Here is a 10,506-nt window from a genome sequence, read left to right on the forward strand (position 1 = left end):
TCCTGCATACTAACATCCACTTTATTTTTGTTCCTTCGGTCATATTTATCAAAGTTTACTGAGATCTTTGGTTGGTTAGGTAATGTGATTGTAGTGGTGGTGATGAGCTAGGTAAAATTTGGAGTGCCAGAATCATTGGGACCCTTTCCGGTCTAGGAATTAGTGGTTTCTTGATTGGAGTTATCAGCGTTGGTGGTGATTATTTGGTGGAGTTGTGGTGTTCTGTTCTTTTCATAGGGAATAGTAGGCATTGAGTCACTCAAATGTTTCCCATCTAGGTTAACTTCAGTCATTGTCTTAGAGAGATAAAGTTAGAGAGAGGCGAGAGGTTTTCCCCAAAATCTCTACTACTCAATTTTCCTACATAAATATCACAATTGAATACTAAATTAACCATAAAGTTTGACTAAAAACCAACTTGGGTGGGCATTGTCCTCAAATTCAAATGTTACCATACACGTTTCTCAAATCCATATAAAAATTTCTGTAGATTAGGCTAATTGCTTTTGACGACTTAATCACCTAACAACATCCACTTATGTTATTCACTTTTTTTTGGGAGATTTCAGAATGAAAGAGCCTATTAAATCAGTTAATTTTTGGTGGTTATTGATTATGAATACTCAGGTAATCACACAAAAATCATATAACTATGCATTTTTTTCACCAAAGTCATATAACTATGTTTTCTCACACAAATATCATAGTGATCTAAAAATACAAAATTTCCAGCAGTATTTTCTTATTTTGTGATTTTTATTTTTAGTCTAGTAAATAATAATCCAACTAAAATAGGGATGATCCAACCCGACCCACCCGACCCAATACTCATATATATAATTAAAATAAAACTAAAAATGAATATTAAATCCTTTAAAACATGATACTTTTCTCTTTTATTTTTCTTTTCAAGATTTTTGTTCAAATTGATAGTATTTTGTTTCAAGTTCTCTCTAATTATACCTTTTATTTCTTTATTTTTTTGTCAGAATCTCATGCATTCCGAACTAAGTTTTTTATGGGGGAAGAATTCACTTTTCGTATTATTTTAACTTGCATATATGGTTATTGGGTCAGACTGGGTTAAGTCATTCTTATTTAAGGGATGGGTTGGTTCATTTCTATTTTAAGAAAAAAAAATTAATCGACTGATCGAAACTAATTACATTTGCAAACCAAAAAACATATAAAATGTGTATGTTATATGTATATAACACACACACGCGCGCGCGCGCGTGCACACACACACATACACACACACACACACACACATATATATATATATATATATATATATATAATACAAGATGGGGTTGAATTGTTTATTTTTTAAAATTAATCGTTACCAGTTGACTAGTTTTCTAATTAGTCGACTAGATATAATAACTTGATAACAGTAAGGACATAATTTAAGATGCAGAAATTAAATGTAGGAATTAAAGACACCAAAATTTTTATACTGGTTCGAATTTAATGTGAATCCTAGTCCAGTCCCTTTGGGTTGCAAGGGAATTCTCTTTCAGTGAATGAGTTTCTTGAGTACACAGTGAATGGTGTGATCTACTCCGATAGCTCAGTTCCTATGTCACTCGTTTCTCTTTGATACAATGCCTCACCAGTGTTGTTATCTCTTTCTTCTCTAACTTGTTACATCGCAGATCTAGTAGAGCTACAATGTTTGTTTGTAGTAGAACAAAGATAGGGTATTTGGTTTGATCAAAGTATGTGTGCTAAGGTACGAATACAAGTTTAAATACTTTGAAAGATGCTTGATTTCTGAAGAGATTTACCAACACAAGAGATTTGATCCTTGAAAAGAGATTGATCTTTTCCAAGAATAAGGTTATTCAGTAACGACTCGGCTTTGACTTGACGAGAGACTTTAATGACTTCCCTTATACATGACTTGATAGCGCCGGATATCCTTCCTTGAATCTTGATCCTTCCAAATTTAGGATACTTGATTGATTATCTTGCAAGATCTTCGATACTCTTGATTGATTTGATTCCTTCAGTCTAGCCTTAATTGATTTCGTCAGTATTGGACACTATCATTGATTCCTTTAATCTTGGATGCTTTCCTTGATTTTCTCTGATTGATTCCTTCAATTTTGAATGCTATCCATGAGTTCTTTGATCTTCTCTGATTGATTCCTTCAATCTTGAATGTTATCCATGAGTTCCTATACAAAGAACAAATATATTATTTTCATCATTAAAATCAGATCTAACAATCTCCCCCTTTCTGATGATGACAAAATAATATATATATATATATATATATATATATATATATATATATATATATATATATATATATATAAACATTAGTTGACTTTCATGTATTTTACTCTCCCTCAACGAGAGCAGTTGACTTTCTCTAGTTATAGTTGTTGATGCTCTTGTAGTCGACTTCTTCTGCAGGATCTATGACTCCCCTCAAAAAGTGTCGTGAACTTCTACCTGTATTTACTCTTCAGTCGACTTATCCTTATTTGTAACTATACAAATACATATATCTTTTCTCCTCCTTTTTGACATCGCAAAGAGGGAATAGTAAAATAAATTACATTCTAAAACATGATTTATAGCATGACAAAATTGCAAAGTTATAGCAAAACAAAAGAAAACAAAAAAATCATCCACCGAATGGTTATCTAGTCCAAAAAAAGCACATCAAAAAATTGTCTTAAACTTCCACATTAACGATGCAGAAAATATGTAAGAGTATTGCAAATCGCTTCCTTTAGTCGATCAAAGCTGGCATTGGCTGAAACACTCATTCCATCAAGCCTGTTATGAACCTCATTGAATGCCTTGACAGCGTTTTCCCTTACTCTCAAAACTGTAACTCTTATCTTGGAAACATCAGACCTTGTTTCTTTGGAGATAGCATGAATGTCACCAACAATGGACTGAGTGGCTGTGAGAAGATCTTTGATTGCAGAAAGCTGATTGTCAATGGCACTAAGCTTTTCATCAAAGTCAGGATCACTGTGGTTAGGATGAGAATAGAAGGTTTGGGTTTGGAATCTGTTTGAGCATGCTTGACTTCTCCTTCTTGTTTTTAACCCATGAGCCATTCACACACACATACCCCATACTCTCAAACACTCTGAAATTTTAAGATTTCAAAACAGAGATAAAGGGATATGCAGGTAGGGAAATATTATGAGCCTTCAGGATGTGAGTGATGGTCATTCCATAGGGTAGACTAGTGGGATCATCTGCACTTTCAATCATAAAATTTATGACCCAGGAGGACAGCTTGATTTTGAGTTTAGTCACAAGGCAATAGACCAGAAATGTGTCTCTTTGAGAGAAGGTGGAGAAAGAGCCAGTATGAGGAAGCAAAGTGGTTGCAACAATGTGGGCCAGAACACGAGTTTCAAAACTAACATCACTAGGACCTAACTTGTTTGGGAGAGATTTAGATGGACACTCAACAATACACCTTTTAGCTTGATCAAAAGAAATATCAAAATCATCGGGCCAGGAATTTTTGAAAAGCATGGGGAAACCAGAACACTTACACTGAAATATTGAATCAAACATGGCACAATAAAAAAATACGCTTTCCTTACACTAAGGACTCCAACTTATCAGACTTACTAGAGCGAAGGTTTGCATAAAACATTCTCACTAGGGGTTCATAGACCTTAGGTGGAGGAACAGAAAAGAACTTACCACCCTTGATAAATGAAAAGATCTTTTACCTTACAATTTAGGGCTTCCATGTCATCAAGGCTGACTACCCTCCCATGAGCAATAGGCTTGTCTTTCAGGGCAATGAAAAAGTCTCTATTTAGAGAATCCCAGAAATTTAGGTTTGACTCTAGAGAACTAGAAAGATATATTTTTGATTTCTTTGGAGTGAAGGAAATAGGGGGTTCTTCCATAAGTCATTTTCACAAAGCTTTTTCTCCTAGTGTGTGATAATGATTAGAAACATCAGCTTGAGAAGAGGCAAAACCTTTAAAATGGTCGGACCCTAGGTCTACTTGTTCTGGGGGCGGAGAAGAGGGTTTTGCTCTAGAGTGAGTACTCTTCCTGGTGGAGGCAAAGGGATTTTTGGGGTGTTTGGCCATTGAAGTGTTTTTGGTTGGGGAAAGCTTCTGAGAAGGGTTTCTAGGTGATGGGGACGATGCATATTGAAAAGAAGTTTCAATATTAAAAAGAGGGTGATGACGGTTGAGTACAGAAAAGCAAGGGGCGTCAGTTGATCAGACGTGATGATTGGTTTTCTTTATTTGAACTTTGAAACCAATATGAAAAGAGAAGAAAAGAGAGGGAAATCGGAGGTGCAATTAATGATTAAGAAAAGAAATAAAACATTAGGCATACAGAACAAAAAATAATAGCACATAGGTCCTAATATTAACTATTAGTGCAAATAATGCCAAGTAATTCTCTTATAAAGCAAAATCTTTCTTCTAATAAAGGCTTAGTAAAAATATCCACTAATTGATCAGTTGTTCCAACAAAAGATAGTTCTATGTTTCCTTTAAGAACATGATCTCCAATGAAATGATACTTAATGTCTATATGCTTTGCCTTAGAATGATGCACAAGATTTTTAGAGAGACATATAACACTAGAATTATCACAGAAAATTGGTATAGGCTTAAATGATAATTCATAATCACCAAGTTGATGTGACATCCATAGTAATTGTGAACAACATTGTCCAATAGCGGTGTATTCAGCTTCAGTCATGGATAATGCAACTGATTTTTATTTTTACTGTTCCAAGATATCAATGCTTTGCCAAGTAATTGACATGTTCCACTTGTGCTTTTTCTGTCTTCCTTATCACCTGCAAGATCAGCATCTGAAAAACCTTCTAATTTAAACGAGTTAGAACGAGGATACCATAGTCCATGAGAGACAGTTCCAATGAGATATCGAATAATTCTTTTTACTACAGTCAGATGTGATTCCTTAGGAGCTGACTGAAACCTGGCACATTTACAGACACTAAACATAATATCTGGTCGACTAGAAATTAGGTAAAAAAGTGAGCCAATCATTTAACGATACTTAGTTTCATCAATAAGAATTCCCTGTTCGTCTTTGTCGAGACTTGTTAAAGGACTCATTGGTGTTCCAATAAGATTGGAATTGCTCATACCGAGTTTTTGGATCAACTCCTTTGTATATTTGGTTTGACATATGAACGTTCCTTCTTCAGATTGTTGGATTTCAAGTCTAAGGAAGAACGTTAGTTCTCCCATCATGCTCATTTCGAACTCACTTTGCATAAGATTTGAAAATTCCTTGCACATAAGAGGATTAACACTACCATATTTAATATCATCAACATAAATTTGAATAATGAGATTACCTTCTGATGATCTTTTAATAAACAGAGTAGTGTCTACTTTACCTCTTGTAAATCCATGATCAATAAAAATTGAACTGTGTCTTTCGTGCATGCTCGTGGAGCTTGCTTCAGTCCATACAGCGCTTTGGTTAGATTATACACATGATAGGGAAACTTTGAATCTACAAACCCAGGAGGTTGTCACGTATACTTCTTGTTCAATGAAACCATTCAAAAAAGCACTTTTAATATCCATCTAAAATAGCCTGAATCCCTTAAAAGATGCATATGCTAGAAGAATTCATATAGATTCCAGTCGAGCTACTAGGGCAAAGGTTTCGTCATAGTCGAATCCTTCTTGTTGTGAATATCCTTGAGTAACTAATCTAGCTTTGTTTCTTGCAACTTTTCCATCCTCATTTAGTTTATTTCTGAAGACCCATTTTGTTCCAATTATAGGAACACTTTCAGGTTTGGGTATCAGTTTCCATACTTGATTTTTGTCAAATTGATCTAGCTCTTCCTGCATCGCTTGCAGCCAGCTTGAGTCTTTCAGAGCTTCCTCTATTTTTTTGGCTCAATTTGAGAGATTAGTGCTATGTTTGCTTTCTTCTTCAGAGCTCCTCTGGTTTTCATTCCTTTGCTTGGATCTCGTATGATGAATTTTTGAGGATATTCAAGTTCACTTCTCCATTCATTTGGATGAACTATATGAGTAGTTGACTCCTTTGGAGGTTCTGGTGGATTGTTGCTGGTTTCATTAGTTGACTCTATCACAACATTAGATCCATTAGTCGACTTTTGACATTTGCTTGTCTCCTGAATTTCTTGAGCTTGATCTTCATCACTTGCAATAATTTCTTTCTCGGACGAAGAGTTATTTTCATCAAATATAACATGTACAAATTCTTCCACACATAATGTACGTTTATTATAGACTCTAAAAGATCTAATATTCAATGAATAACTCAGAAAAATATCTTCATCACTTTTTGGATCGAATTTTTCAAGATTGTCCTTACCATTATTGTGAATGAAACACTTACTTCTAAACGGATTAAAGTAACTAATATTAGGACGTTTACCTTTCCACAGTTCATAAGGCGTTTTCTTCAGAATAGGCCTTATGAGGTATCGGTTGAGAATATGACATGTTGTACATACTCCTTCTGCCCAGAAATGATTTGGCAATGAATGTTCTAGTATCATAGTTCTTGCCATATCTTGCAGGGTTCTATTTTTCCTTTCAACGATTCCATTCTGTTGGGGTGATCTTGGTGCAGAGAAATTGTGAGTATATCCTTGATCATTATAGAAGTCTTCAAATGCTCTACTTTTAAATTCTACTCCATGATCACTTTGAATTGTTGTAATCAGATATCCTTTTCTCTTTCAATCTTCTTACAGAAAATCTCAAAAACTTTCAATGCTTCATCTTTATGAGATAAGAAAATCACCCAAGTAAAACGTAAGTAATCATCAACAATGACAAAAGCATATTGTTTCCCTCCTATGCTAGCACTTCTAGTAGGCCCAAATAAATCTATATGAAGCAGATGCAAAGGCTTAGAGGTAGACATAATATCCTTGTTTTTGAAAGAATTTCTAGTTTGATTTCCAATTTGACAAGCATCACATATATGATTTCTAGAGAAATTTAGTTTGGGTATACCAATAACTAACTCATGCTTGGAAAGTTTTTCTATCAAATCCATGCTTGCATGACCAAGTTTCTTATGCCATAATCAAAGATCATCAGATATGGATGTTAAACAGATATGACCATCTGTATTTTCAAATCCATCAAGAATGTAAACATTTCCATACCTTTTACCTGGGAGGATTATTTTACATGTCTCATCTTCAATAGCACAACCTGTTTTCTTGAATTTTACCTCATACCCTGAGTCGTATAGTTGACTTATACTCAGAAGATTGTAGTTAAGTCCATCAATGAGATAAACCTCAATGATATCACAGTTGTTATTGAAGGGAACTGTTCCGGTACCGAATATTTTTCCTTTTGATTCATCACCAAACTTAACACTTCCTCCATCTATTTTTGTAACTCTCTTAAACAAGATTTTATCACCTGTCATGTGGCAAAAACACCACTATCTAAGTACCATTTTTCTTTGTGATTTCTCCTGTGGTGTTCCTGCAAGACATAGTGATTACTTTCTTTTAGGTACCCAAGATTACTTGGGTCCTGGTTGGTTAGTATTACTAGGTTCAGAATTATTTTTGGGTTTCCAAATCCATCCTGAAATATTTGATTTATGAAATCGTCAAAAGGAATATATATGTCTGTCGTGCCCCCTTTTTCTAGAGCGAAATCGAGTTTATGACATTTGGAGGGACAACTCATTCCTTTTGGGAATTGGGTTTGCGTTTGAAGAGTCACCACCTAATGATTACGGTGCATTAGGACACCAAAAGAGTTTGATTTTGAATAACCAGAGATTAGGGTAAGGGCTTGAAATTATTCCAAGGGGAAGCTGTTAGGCACCCCTCAGAATCCACTAGTGTAGTTCCCGGCCAGACAGTTATTGTGAATTAACATGTAGACAAATAGGTCTCAAATAAGAGGGGGTTTCATATAATGGTTTGCAAATAAACAAAGTTTGGAAGAGCAAAGAAAGCTGATGTTTTTAGCGAAGGAGTTGAAATGATAAAAGAAATAAAGAAATAAGGGAAAAGGGTCCTAGGTTTATTAATAATATGGATCTCCCCACACAATGCCCGGTAATCACTCCTCAATGAGGGGCTACACGTGACATTACCGCGTGGTCATCATATCTATATCTACCCTTCCCACCCCGTTAAGGTATTTAAAGCGCGAATTGGTCTCGATTACTTATTGCATGTTATTACTTGCCCCAATACTATCAGTCCCGGAGGCATAGTACTACTAATCCTAAAAGGGAGGGATATTAGGCTTATTTATAGTTTCAAAGGTAAAAAAACTCTAAGGCGACATACAAAACACATATTGCAAATTGGAGGAAAGCATATAACAAATAGAGGCTCAGATATACCTCCTTAAAAAAAGAAGCACGTAATTAACATGACTTACACGTACTATTTTAGGTTTGATTTAAAAGGTATTAAAGATGAGTGAGAGGAAATTGTTGAGACAGTTTCAGCTTATCACATAACTCAGATAAGAAGTCCGAATCAGGCCTGCCTGCTGGTTGTAATTATTAACAGAAGCAGATTCAGTTTATATTTATTGCCTTAGGGCTTGCCTAAGTGTTGAACAAGGATCCTATAAGCATGGTATCTACTGGATTCAGAAAGTAATGAAACAGTAAGGCTCGAAATGAACTGTTTGAATGCATACTCGTTAACTTGCTAAGTGAGGGACTCTGATTATTGAAAGAGAGAGGCAGAATTTAAACGAATTGATTACAAGTTCTGCAAACAATAACAGCCATTACTACTGGTTTTATATCTAACACTGAGTGAGGCAAATCCGATTTTTTATTAGAAACTCCTATAGGCATGCTTTCTAGGCGTTACTGATTTTAAGGCCTTGTAGACGTGGTATCTAAATGCGGACCTTGTTTTAAACCTTATGCAAAATTGAACATTTCTATAGGCATAATATCTATATGAAATTAAATATGCAAAATCCTATAGACATGATTTCTAAGTGAAGTTTGAACATGCGAAATTCAGAACATCCTATAGGCATAATTTCTATATGAAGTTAAATATGCAGAACCCTAGAGACATGATTTCTAGATGTAATTGAATATGCAGAATCCTATAGACGTGGTTTCTATATGAGGTTGAATATGCAGGAATATAATAGTCCTATAGTCATGATTTCTACCCTTTGCATGCATAGTTACCCACCCTTTTTCACTAACCAACCCCAAATATTTAGTACAAATTATTACAAATCAGAATAAATAAAATTACATCAGGAAAAGTAAAAATCGTACAACCCGAGGAAGCCTAATTCTGACTTCCTCTCTGAGTTACATGATAGACCCAACTCAAAGACCATTGATCCAAAGCCTTTCTCCAATCTGAGTGTGTCAAAGTTCCCTAAGAGCCTCAATGGGACTCCGGGCAATGCTCACACCCAAATTGCATTATCAGAATGGGGATAAGTGCAGTGTGGAAGGGCTAGCCCTCAAGTGTCCAAGTTCAGAGGGAGATCAATGGGTCCCAAGGTAAGGCTCACAAGAGGGGGGCAGAACTTAAAGTCTAAGAGAGAGTGCAAGTGAGGAACAGAGTTCTAAAGGGGTGAAGGAGACGGAAACAACTACACAAAAAGGGTTCAGGAGAATAGGGAAGTTGCAAAGAGTCCATGTGCTTAGACATTTAGCTAATTCTGGGCATGCACAACAATAGAGAGTGCTGCTATGCTTACAAATCAACAAGGATACGCAACATAGGATAGTGACATAAAGGTTACGATTCCAAGGGAATCAAGTTTGGGCCATAGACAATAATACTTAATATTGTCATGCCTCAAACAAACCATTAGGATCAAACACATTAGGTAGGGGTTTGAGATTCATAATAGGAAGGAAATTACAGCATGCTAAAGTAAATTCTGAACTAAACACAAGCAATCGACAGACATGCAAGTGAAGGTATTAAAGAAACACATTGTTGTGGTTGCTGAAAACCTTAATCAGGGCATACCAGTTTCAAAGAAGCAAATACAACATTAGCAGTACTTGAAAGAAAACATGCCATAGTACAAGTAACAAAAGAGAGTGCTTTTTGAATGTGAGAGTGAGTTCAGAAAACTAAGAGTGTTCGTGTGTCTGTGTTAATGAAAGAGTATGGTATTTATAGTTTGAAAACAGGCAGAGAATAAGGGAAGAAAATAACCATGTACCAATTAAAATCAATTAGTAGAAGAACTTCCTTTAATTAAGGAGTTCAAACTTAAACGGTAATGAACAGAAATCATTTAAGGAAAGAGATCAAATAAATATCTTGTGAAAAGTAGACAATTAGGGGTAAATACATAGGAGTTTAATTAAGGGAAAAATCTTTGAAATACACGGTTAGACAAATAAGGTAAGAATCAATCAGTACATAGTAAATCAGGGAGTAAGAGATTCGAAATTACTGGTTCATGAATAAACCAAGTCAGAAAGGCTAAGGAAAGTTTTCAAATCAAACCAAGAAACAGGGAAATTAGTAAAACAAGGAAA

Source organism: Nicotiana sylvestris, chromosome 12 (genome assembly GCF_000393655.2).
Source record: "Nicotiana sylvestris chromosome 12, ASM39365v2, whole genome shotgun sequence".
Classification (NCBI taxonomy): Eukaryota; Viridiplantae; Streptophyta; class Magnoliopsida; order Solanales; family Solanaceae; genus Nicotiana; species Nicotiana sylvestris.